This window comes from Neoarius graeffei, chromosome 14 (genome assembly GCF_027579695.1).
Source record: "Neoarius graeffei isolate fNeoGra1 chromosome 14, fNeoGra1.pri, whole genome shotgun sequence".
In the NCBI taxonomy this organism is placed as follows: Eukaryota; Metazoa; Chordata; class Actinopteri; order Siluriformes; family Ariidae; genus Neoarius; species Neoarius graeffei.
In genome coordinates, this window is record NC_083582.1 from 57,670,578 (window position 1) to 57,682,876 (window position 12,299).

Here is a 12,299-nt window from a genome sequence, read left to right on the forward strand (position 1 = left end):
TAAAATACATACAGTCTCATTATATGCCTCTTTAATACCCTTAGCAAAACCATACACATTTTTTTGGAAAAAGCTTAAAAGGTTAGGGCTATTGGTAAAGGCCCCAATTGATAATGATGGTAATGACTTAACATAAACTTTTCTGATATCTGCTTATGCACACAAGTTGTGCCATGAAACATTTTTGTGAGCTTTCCATTCATGCTCTCAAAAGGAAAAGTTGAATACACCCAGAGCTGTCCCCAGTTTTTCACACAATCCATTACATGGAGCAACTGATGGACATTGTAAGTCATACACTCTTTTCCATAAAGCTGTTGAAATTTAACTACAAAATCTATGAGTAATGATTCACATAGGTGAAAAGATTCATCATCTAGTTTGTCTGCAAGCAACAAATGCATAGCTGTTACAAGTGTCATCCAATGATCATGGTATTGTTTACCTAGGAACCCAACTGTCACAACACAGGAATAATGGAGAAGCCATGCCCTCCATTCACTACCTTTCCAACTTTTTCTGTGTTGCAAGGCACCAGGAATACGTGTGATTTCCTTTGGTCGTCTTATACATTGAAGGTGGTCACTAAGGTGTTTTATGGAGTTACCAATGTAGAAATTTTTGGCATGATTTGAACTGTCAAGCCATAAACCTGCTACCTGGCGTGCAACACCCAAACATACAGAATGCATATAGTCAACAACAAAATTGTTTACAATGTCAAAATACATTAAAAGAAACAAGATTGATGGACCTTTGACACCCATACAAGGTTTGTCCTGCTGAACAGCTGTTCTCGCATGTTCTATGTGAGAAGTTTTATTCCTCTTAACTGGTAGTTGGTTCTCCATACTATAAACCCTTGCATGCCCTCTACCAACAAACTACTTCACCTTGTGACAAACACCAATTACACCCACACCAACCATTGAACTGTGTCACATTTTGTACAAGACAGCGAGCTACTGAGTCACAAGAGCATGTTGTTACAAACACCCTACTGGTGTGGCTGTCATTTTCTGTACCCCACTTAAAGCCAGTATCTGATAGTGTATTCATTTCAGTGACAAAAGGTTTGAGGAAGGTATTCATGTCAGGTTTAGAGTCACCAAACCATAAGCCACCAAGAAAAATGTTTTTCCTTCTTATAGCATAAGGTAACTCATTAACCATTACCTGCAATGGCCATATTGAATACCTTGATGAAACAAATACTTGAATGCCATCTGTGTTGAATGAAACAGTAATGTCATCATTCTCGAGAGGGAGTTTACGATATAATCGACCTCCATAGGAATCACAAAGTTCCCTTTTTGCCCCAATTTGTAGGTGTTTACAAATATCTTCATTCTGTAGCATAGATAACAATTGATCTTTAACATCAAATGTTATAAAATAATTGCCATTATCTATGCAGTCACTTAGACACATTTGTGTCACAATTTTCACACCACATATCATTACTTCCAATGTAGGTTATACAAGAAGGGCAGTATGAGTGAAATCTTAGAGTGATGTCACTGTTTTTAAAGTTCTTCATAAAAAGATATTGGGAAGCAGGGAATACAGTTCCAGCTGGTAAATGTGCCTCCAAGACTGTCAGTAGGCTCTGCAGAGCTGTTCCACTCACATGATTCCTTATGATGTGTCCCATTATGAGTAGAATACTCTCTCGCCTTGTTATTTGGCACCCATCATAGAGGTTCTGATCCTGAAGATATAAAATAATATACGGTGTGAGCAAATCTGTATGTACATATTGATTTTTGGCCATTCAGTCTGTCTACCATAATTCCTTCAAGATTTGACTTAAAATTTGTGAAGGGGTCAAATCATGCAGCGTGATATCATTACACAGCTGGTTCACCACTACTGCAGAAGAGGAAATAAATTGTTAATTGGCCCAAATCACCACCAGCCGAGTCTTGACAAATCATTAGTTTAATTCCTACAATGAAATATCCTTAATTATGTCACTCACAAATTTCAATCCACAGACCGGTACGACCCAATCGGAAGTCCTCAACTCATTTTACATTTTTGTACTCACCAAATCATTAAGTCTCTCAGCCAGTTCTTCATCATTATATCTTTCATGTTGATCGAGTTCACCATTTTCAAGATTCTGTAAACAATAATTAATAAATTTATGAATATTATCAAACATCCAGGTTAAATATATAGAAATGAAAATAAATTAAACAGTTCACTGGTTTGTAGTTTTAAGTCCACGACGTTTCAAGCGACAACATAAGAGCTACAACTCCTCAGGACAAAATTCAGCAGTTTTCGATCACACAGACATTACAGGACATTCGTTTACATTAAAAAATGTTTCCATACTAGACAGGGAGTCACGATGGTTTGAAAGGGGAGTAAAAGAAGCAGTTTATGAAAGAGCACTTTGCCCGAAACTGAATTGGAATGGAGGTTTAAGGTTTAAATTATCTAGAACATGGGATACAGCACTGCGACATAAGATAGGATTACCCAGGACAGGTCTACGCAATCAATGACATCATATGGATGACGCAACTGAATATTTCCAGTATCATACAAACTTTCACCTGATGAAGTGATGGATATCGCTTGAAACGTCGTGGATAAAAACTACAATCCAGTGAACTGTTTAATTTATTTTCATTTCTAAATAATTAATAAACAACTTTAGTACAGGTATGTCTATTTTCTATTTGGGCTCTTAATATCTATTCAAAATGGGTTTAGCATCTTAAGAAGCCAATCCTCCAACTTTTTACCCTACATGTATCCTCTCCAAAAATACCAAGCTGATTTGTCATATTAACTTATCTCTATTTCAAGAACCATAGGAAAATGCAACTCACCTCAGGGGTCGAATGACTGGTAGAAGAGAGAGACACTTCACTGGCTTGACTTTCACCGTCTGTCGATCCATTGCCCTCTTCACCTGCAATGAAATATTTATTATTACTCTTATTATTTTGATCAGACACAAGATATCTAAATACTGGGTGGGAGAAATTGGTGAATTTCACAATCCAACTGACTCTGACTATGATTGTGTTAGTGCTTACCTCTTAACACTTCATTATTTTTGGGAACAACTTCATCTCCATCTTTGACTTTATTTTCCACATCACGGACACGGTCGTGTTGGGGTAAGCCTAGAAGTTCATCATCCTGTCCAAAAGAGTACTCACTGTCGTTTGATGTCAGATGTTTGCGATGATACCACTGAGCCAGTCCTTTCGCTTATACTGTCATTGCAGTCAGACGAAAAACTTGTGTCCGTGAACAATGATGACTTACTACTTTCATTAGAAAGAGACGATGATGCACCATGACTACTACTACAATCACCACCGTGTCCATCATGGCCACATTCATCGGCATTTCCTGACATTTTAGCGAAATCTAAAGACTCAAAACTAGAGTGAAACCTTTTCCTTTTGCTCATTTCCTCTTCTGATTATCACTATATGAACTTCAAACTGGTTATTTCTTCGCAGTACTTATTGATTAGATACTCCTCAGTGTAGCGTGGGACATGGGATGGCGGCTGCCATCTTGGAATGCAGGACCGGAAATGCAGAAAATAAATAACTCGAATACTGATTGAGTTTGACAAATCAAGATAGCTTATAACATTAAAATAATGTCCCTCATAGATATTTGTATTTTCAATAACAATACTAGACACTTTATACACTGTTATTGTAAATAAGCACCAATCAGGACTAAGAACCGCTACTGGCTATATCCGGTTATAACTGGTTTGACCACCACGTGTGTAATACAGGTCAGGAAGGTAAAAGCGCGCATTACAAATATTCTAAAGAATCTTTTGAAAAGTGTGACAATACAGTGCCCAGTGGGAAATCAAGTGGATCCGAGAGAATGGCATCGTCTACCACAACATGGTTACTCTTACAATGGATTGAAGATCCACCACAATGGGATGTAATAGAAGTGGGAAAGTGTGGTGCCGAGTTAAAGTTAATGGCCCTTGGAAAGACGCTTCAGTCGGCAGTCGGGAACATCTATGATGTGCCTTGGAATGGAGAGACAGCGCCAGCTAAAGTCTTGGATTTTGGTAAGAAAATAAGCCTAGCTGCATACCACATGTTGCATTTTTTATAAAATAAAAATATGTTTTTATCATAGCAATCAGGCGATAGCAAACGATTTATTAATATTATTAATAATAGGCCTAATGATAAAAAATTTAATTATATGATAAAATGATAGCATCCTATTTCTAGGCCTATAGTCTGTTTGACGAAACCTTGCCGGGTTGTTTTTCTGTGATAACTTCCTTATTTTTGAACCAAATTCACTCAACCAACATTTTTCTGAATCCTTAGACCTCATTGTGTTTTTAGAAATGTAACACTTTATATGAATTCAGAAGTTCAAAATTAAACTTTTATTGGAGTTTGAATGGGAGAGTGCAGTTTAACATGTTTAAGCAGAAAATGTGGGCAAAACTTGAGATGTTGAATTTCCCTTTCCTATCATTTTAGAATCTGAAACATCCCAGACTCCCAGTTCTTATACTGCTAATACGATGCAATCTCCAGATTCAGAAAAGTATTGGTTTGTAAAAATCTGTTGAGGATGAGGGCATTGCCAAAAAACAACCCGGCAAGGTCTCAGACTATAATCTAAGTAATGATGATGTCAATGATATGACCATGAAGGGCAAGGCTCGGGGGCGTAGGCAGGATTTTTTTGAGGGGGGGGGGGGGGGGGGGTCAAATCCAGGCCCAGGTGCAGGGAAAGAAAAAATATAGGCCTATAACTAGGCAATATCAGATATCAGAGCAAGTTTTATTATCCAAATGCAACCAATGTTTCTACATCATGGTCCATAAATGCCTAAGACCTTAAAATGACCCTACTTATATCACATTGCTGTTCTTGTTTGACTAGACAGTAGTCAGTCTAGTAACTCTAATTTTTTGAAGGGCTCATTGATTTTTTTTAATTACTTTTTGATTATTAAGTGTGTGTGTGGGGGGGGGGAGGGGGGGGGGGGTTCGGACAAATCCCTTGAACCCCCCCTGCCTACGCCCCTGAGGCTGTCCATGTTGTAACGTAATATTAAATAAAAAAGCATGTAAAATTGCCTACCAGTTATGTGTTGGACATGGCTGATTTCATACATTATAATAATATTGTAGATGCTTCTATTTTGTCACCTGGTATTTGAAGAGTATTGTTCTCAAATGTTACATTACATTATGTTTTGTATCATAGGTAAAGATAAGGCTATGGAAGCCAAGTGTACTGAACAAGTTAAGAATTACAAGGCTGCCATGGAAGTTGGCAGGAAGAATGGAAAAAGTTTGCGGTGTGCAAATAAAAGGATGGCTGATGAATTGTCAGAAAGTGAAAGCACTTCAGTAAGTACATATAATAAAAAGCCATTGTCCATTTTTGTCTTTTAGTCTCTAAGGTATCAGTTGCTATATCTTTTTAAACTAATGCACAATTAAAGGGCTTAACTTGCAATCGGCTTCCCACTGAAATGGAGGAAGGCCTGTCTTCAATGTTTGCTAGATGAAAGATGCAATGTCTGCTTAGAATCAATTATCTGTCAATTTATTCTGATACCATCTGTAACTGCTGCACATTTATTCCAATTTAAAAGGAAATTATTTTTTTCTGAAACAAAAATTTCTCTTGTATTTTACAGGATGCCAATGAGAAGAAAAAAGTCAAGAGAAAGAAGGTTAGTGATGAAGAAATCCTAATTTCAACATCAGCAATAGAAGACACTGACAGTTCTGAAGAAAACGGTTGCCAAGGCTGCAAAAAATTGCCAAAGCTTAAAGAAAAATACAAGTTGGCAAAAGAAAAAATAAACAGATTAGAAGCTGAGATTGAGCACTACAAGCAAGTTACAGGTTAGTTTGTAGGATTTTTAACCTCAGAAAAAATGGGCTTCTCTTCATTTCTCTTCCTGTGCAAATATCGATCCCCAATTCTGAGATCTTTCTTGCTGTTTTATAGGCAGAATGCCAAAAGTATCAGTAAAAATTGAAATAATGGACAAAGTCTTGTCAATTTCAAGTTAAATGCATAGGGTATGAACTGATCATTCAAAGTGTTGATGCATTGTCTATCTCTCCTATCACACAGATGCAAGATCTCTAGTAGACAACCTTAAAATGCTCATTAGGGAAAGTAAAACAAAAGAGGTTGGCCAAGCAGAGTCACAGGTAAGACAATGACATTCACACAAGATGCTATAACCACCTACTTGTGGATAGAAGAATTTTTGTCCATTCTGTTCAATCTGTTAGGCATAAAGCTAGGCAAGGCTTTCTATTCTTTATTTAATGGCCCTCCAACCCTACAAACACTATGAGAGAGGGATTTACATTATAAGAGCGTTTTTAGTCATGGAATAATTTTGACAAGGATTTAGCTTCTTTAGGACCCACTTATTTATTTCATTTCTCGAGCTTTGTCATTTAGTCTCGACAGCTTCATCAAATGGAGTCACCCGGTTTCTATCATCCTACAATCTCCTTGGTGGCAACAAAATAAAAATCATGCATAATTGGTAAGAAAGGGTATTTTTTAAGGAATGTGCCAACCTCAAATTCTCTGTAATACAGGAAAAGCATTACATCTAAAAATGTTTGTTATTCAATTTCAGAACCCAAATATAGGATTTAGGCCGATAACTGCACCGGTAACTCCTACCTCTGCAATTGAAAAAGAAGGAACGAAGGTGAGGTTAGGACTTCTACCAGCAAATATTGTCAATTTTGCCATTCATGTCACTGACTAAATTCAGCTAGGCTTGAGAAATGGCCAGGCTGCAGATTTCAGTATGGCACAGCTGTCATGTCATCATACTGACTCATTTCATATTATTTGGGAGAATACTAATTGATGTGGAAAGTGACTGGTGTCAGTGATTTTTTTTGGAGGATATATTATTTGAAATTTGATTGATACTTTTAACTATACTGTGCATGTTTATCCTTTTACAGCAATTAGATGTAAATGATGGCCTACCAGCCACCCCTGGCAGAGTCAAAGAAACCACAAAGGTATGATGAATGAAGAGGGGTTTAATCTAATTTTCTCCAGTCGTATTAATAATGCAGCAAGACTTTGAAGGTTTGATTAAGGCATTTTGAAGGGATGTTGTAATCATGTCGAAAAGGTGTATGAAACCATGGATTTTACCTATTATAATAAATTTGCATATTAATCAATTTTGAATCATTGTGTCCTCAGGTTGACATTGGATGAGGTGTGCTGGTTGAGAAAACTAGCCTGATGGCTTTGTCATCAGTGAAGTCGGGTTCAACATATGCCAGAAGACTATTAAAGACCATTTTTACCGATGCAGAGCTTGTTGGGAAAAGTCTGACAGGCAGAAAATCAAATGCCTTTAAAGACCAGGATCAGAAGCCTGCCCTTGACCCAACTTAAGTGGAGGCAGTTGTTGGTAAGTGGTCTTTGTATATTCTATCAGTTGTATAATAAAGGCCAGAATTGACAGTGCATTCATGGAGCTAGTAGCCATATCCGTAAATTCCTGAATTTTTAGATGTTCATGTAGTGCACAGTATTTAAAAAGTCATTTACTCATTTTTGCACTGTTAGAATTGCTTTCTCATAGCTCAAGTGTTATTGATAATAGATTAGCAATGCATTAATTGTATTTCCTTTTTTAAATTTCAAAATCCCATTTTTTGTTTCAGATCTTGCATGCTGTAAATTTGGATGCCCTCCAGCAACTATAAAGATGTCTCTTGCCAACAAGCTAAAGGAAATAACAAAAAAGGCAGCAAACTAGCTTACATGTACTAGTAGGATAAAACTAATAAATTTCAATACTTTCAGAAAGAAGTGCTTTTGTCATACTGTACCAGGGTCTGGCATTTTGGAAGTTAAGAGTGATTTGGTAGGATGTCCTGAATTCTATGGCACCTTGCATCCTTATGTTTTCCGCCTTTGATAGCTTTTTCTCAAGATGAATCTGTCCAATTTTTATAATTTGGTATTCTCTCGTGTTACTGTTATGATTATTTGTTATACGATCCAGTATTCAGGTGGTGGACAGTTTTAGTTGCTCACTGTATTTTCATGGGTAGGTCTTCGAGTATATGCAGGTGACTTCAATAACTATAGCAATCTCTATAGAAATTGCTATAGTCTCTATAGAAATTGCTGTAGAGATTTTCACAGTACTCTATAAAGAATTCTATAGAAACTTTGTTAAATTCTGTTGACTTTCTATAGGAATTCTATAAGATTTCTATGTATAATCTCTAACATTTCTATTAAAACTCTATAATAGAGTATAATATTGTTCCTGTGTCCCTAAAAAAAAAGCTGTTGTAAAGCCCCTTCTTAAAAAAAATAATCTGGATCCTTCAGTGTTAAATAATTACAGGCCAATATCAAATCTACCATTCATCGGGAAAATCCTGGAAAAAATTGTCTTCAATCAATTAACTGCCTTCTTGATATCAAACAGCCGTTTTGATAATTTTCAGTCAGGATTTCGTGCCAATCATAGCACTGAAACAGCGCTGATTAAAGTTATAAATGACATACGTCTTAATACTGATGCAGGCAAAACATCGGTCCTGGTATTACTGGACCTCAGTGCAGCTTTTGATACTGTTGATCACAACATACTGCTATATCGACTTGAACACTGGGTTGGATTGACTGGTAAAGTTATCAATTGGTTAAAATCATACTTAAAAGATAGAAGCTTCTTTGTTACCCTGGGAAATTGTTCCTCAACGTCAATGCCCTTGACCTGTGGTGTCCCCCAGGGGTCGATTCTTGGACCATTACTTTTCAACCTTTATATGCTCCCACTTGGGCAAATTATCAATAAAAATTCAATTTTGTATCACTGCTATGCAGATGATACCCAAATTTATTTTGCTCTATCACCAAATGATTATGCCCCCCTTGAATGTCTCTACCAGTGTATCGATCAAATCAATAGCTGGATGTCACAAAATTTTCTTCAGCTGAACACAGATAAAACAGAAGTAATTCTATTTGGAAAAAAAGATGAAAGACTCAGGATTACCACTATTCTTGACACAAAAGGGATTAAAACTAAAGAAATGGTTAAAAATCTTGGTGTTTTTATTGACAGCGAGCTAAACTTTGACAGTCACATGAAAGCAATCACTAAAACGGCATTTTATCACCTAAAAAACATTTCTAAACTAAGAGGACTTATGTCAAAACATGATCTGGAAAAACTAATACATGCCTTCATCTCTAGTAGGGTTGATTACTGCAATGGCCTTTTCACAGGCCTGCCAAAAAAGACCATCAAACGACTTCAGCTGGTTCAAAATGCAGCGGCTAGGGTTCTCACACGAACAAAAAGAACAGAGCACATTACTCCAATTCTAAGGTCCCTTCACTGGCTTCCAGTAAGCTACAGAATTGACTTTAAAGTATTGCTGCTGGTGTACAAATCTCTAAATGGTACAGGGCCCAATTACCTCTCTGATATGTTGCAGCGGCCTAACCCAATCAGATCTACCAGATCGCAACAGAAAAATTTATTATTAAAACCAGTTGTTAAAACAGTGTGGTGAAGCAGCTTTTAGCTACTATGCAGTACAGCTATGGAACCAACTGCCAGAGGACATTAAAAATGCTCCTGCTGTTGGCAGCTTCAAATCTAGGTTAAAGACCAAGCTGTTTTCAGATGCTTTCTGTTGAATAATTAATATTTTTTTTTTACAATCTTTACTTTCTCTGCATGTTTTAAATTTACTTTAACTTTATTCTATTTTATTCTGCTAGTTTTTTTCCTTCTTTCTTTTTCTCCTTTTTCTCTTTCTTTTTGGCATTTTAATATTTTATTTCTACTATTGTTTAATTCTTATTATTTTCTTTTAATTCTTTTAATTAATTATTTTAGAATAAAGATAAAATTATTTTATGTAATTTTATTTCTCTATTGTTTACTGTTTGTTTTTACTTCTGTAAAGCACATTGAACTGCCATTGTGTATGAAATGTGCTATACAAATAAACTTGCCTTGCCTATAAAATTTCTATTAAAATTTTATAGAGTTTTAATAGAAATTTTATAGAGTTTCTACAAAAAGTCTATAAAATTCTATAAAATTTAATTTAGAAATTTTATAGAATTTTTATAGATTTTTTTCTATAGAAATCTATAGAAAATTTTACCAAGGGTTGGTACATATATGGCACCCTCAAAAGGGTCTATATATTAAAAAAAAATCTGATTTAATCTGTAGGCCTACTGCAAGAAAAAAAATGTATTTCATGTATTTATATTATTTCAGCTTGTTCAACAAAGGGAAATGATCAGAATTAATAAGAAATTGTGATGTGCACAAGTGATCGAATTTGAAAGTAGGACAAGTAGTGTTGTGGTGAGCGTTTCAGTTGTGCAGGAGTGTCTTGGGCCGTGGAGAGACACTTGACTGTTTCCTGTTTCCTCATACGGGGATTCCCGCGGGACCGTTTCCTCTTTCATGTTTGACACAACACAGATCGGTAAAGGTGCAAAACGCACACCAGAGAAAGAGGTGCTGGCGACCCGTATAATAGCCTACTTCAGACAGGTCTGCGTGACCTGAGGAAGGCCGACTGGCCGAAACGTTGTCACATTAAAATATCTTCACTCTCAACTCGGGAGTGTGCGGCACCTTTCTTTTTCCTTTGATGACACAATACATCAGTCAGCTTTACAGCCATGCATTTTTGTTTGCCGATTATTTTTAACAGAACATAATAGAATGGGATGGAAAAGAATAGGATAGATAAGAATCAATCTATCCTTGCAATGGGGCAGACCCGGCGCCAGACACGGACAGACGGACGGGCCTTGAATTGCTTTGGGGGGAGCACACATTTTATACGCCAAGCCAGGGCAACACAACTGTTTCTAGCAACCCAGGAGAGCAGCACAGACGTGACGAGTTAAATATTCTAAGAAACCTATAAAGCAACCAAAACAACTTTCCAAAATGTATCAAACATTGCTCAGCATATTAAAAGTTGTTTTTTTTTTTTCTCCGCTGGCCTCACAACGCACAAAGCTGATTTCGGGTATCTACCGGAAGATGTCGTGATATGATCCCGTCCAGCAGTAAAATGTGATTGGCTGAGACAGCTGCTCATTTACCCAGATACCATCTGAAGAAAAAATGCGATTGGTCGGTTGGTTCATTCCATTACATTAACCCATTGGTTCCCAAGAAATATTAGTCCACGTTTATAGCAATGATCCAGAAATTATTACTAGTGTTTCTGTACTCACGGATAATAATGAATGAACCGATCAGCCGATTTCGAATAGTTTCAATACATTTTAAATTGAGCACATTTTTCTTTATTATTGTTATACTGAAAAACTTTGACTTGTAGTTTACGTTTTTTTTTTGAGGGGGAAAAAAAAAAACCCAAAGAAGAAGAAGAAGAAGCTGTGACGGGCTCCTATCAGGCCAAGTGCGGTCACTCGCCGTCCACTTTCAGGCATCTTTTTCGGATTAGTGAGACCAGACCCTCTGAACATGAATGGGGAGATATCAATACTGGACTCTGTGAAAACTAACGGTCGCGAAGAGCATATGATTGAAATCGCCATGAAAAGTTGATTATACTTGAGTGTTAGGTTGGTTCTCATGACTCAGAAAAAGCTTTAAAATCCACTTTTCTCGTGGATTATTTGGACACTGCGCAGGCGCAGTACTTCTATAACGGCAGGAGAGGGACAGCGGAGCACGAAGCTGCAAGATGATTGGAAAGCTGTTGGTTCAGATCGACATATGATTGGTTGTTGGCAGCGGAACAGGCGGGATATTTGCAGACCCGTACTGCCGTCAGAGACGGTTGATTAGGATGTTTGCTGCCGTTACGAACTGTCCCCATTCATTTCTGTGGACGATTTCTTCAGTGACCTGTCTCCTATGAAAAAAAAGTCTCTGCTCTGGGTTCCAGCAGGGCGGGCCCACATGAGTCTCAGGGCGGGCACGGCCCCCTAAGGCCCGCCCATGGCGCCGGGCCTGCAATGGGGGCACGAGGTGTATCGATTCAAATATCTCACAAATCTCTCTCTCTCTCTCTCTCTTTCACGCACGCACGCACACACAAACAATGCTTGGCTTGTATTCTCTGTACTCCTATTTGTGTTGTATGCTACTGTTCATGGCTTCGATTGCAAGTCGCTTTGGGTTCAAAAAGGCGTCTGCCAAATGCATTGCAATGCAATGTGATGTAGCCTAATCTCTCATACTGTCTAATCATGCGTGCCTAAACAACGGCCAGCCAACA

At 37.4% G+C, this 12,299-nt stretch overlaps 1 protein-coding gene and 1 long non-coding RNA gene across 2 annotated transcripts in view; both read right to left on the reverse strand.

The window, feature by feature from the left end:
• LOC132898481 (guanylate-binding protein 1-like) overlaps positions 1-12,299 on the reverse strand; it is a 230,198-nt gene that overhangs the window by 68,403 nt on the left and 149,496 nt on the right. The window lies entirely within an intron of this gene.
• On the reverse strand, positions 1,438-3,331 carry LOC132898486 (uncharacterized). The gene is made up of 4 exons (XR_009656533.1): positions 3,057-3,331; positions 2,847-2,929; positions 2,051-2,125; positions 1,438-1,711 (listed from the first exon to the last, which is right to left on the reverse strand). It is a non-coding gene; the product is annotated as an uncharacterized LOC132898486 (long non-coding RNA).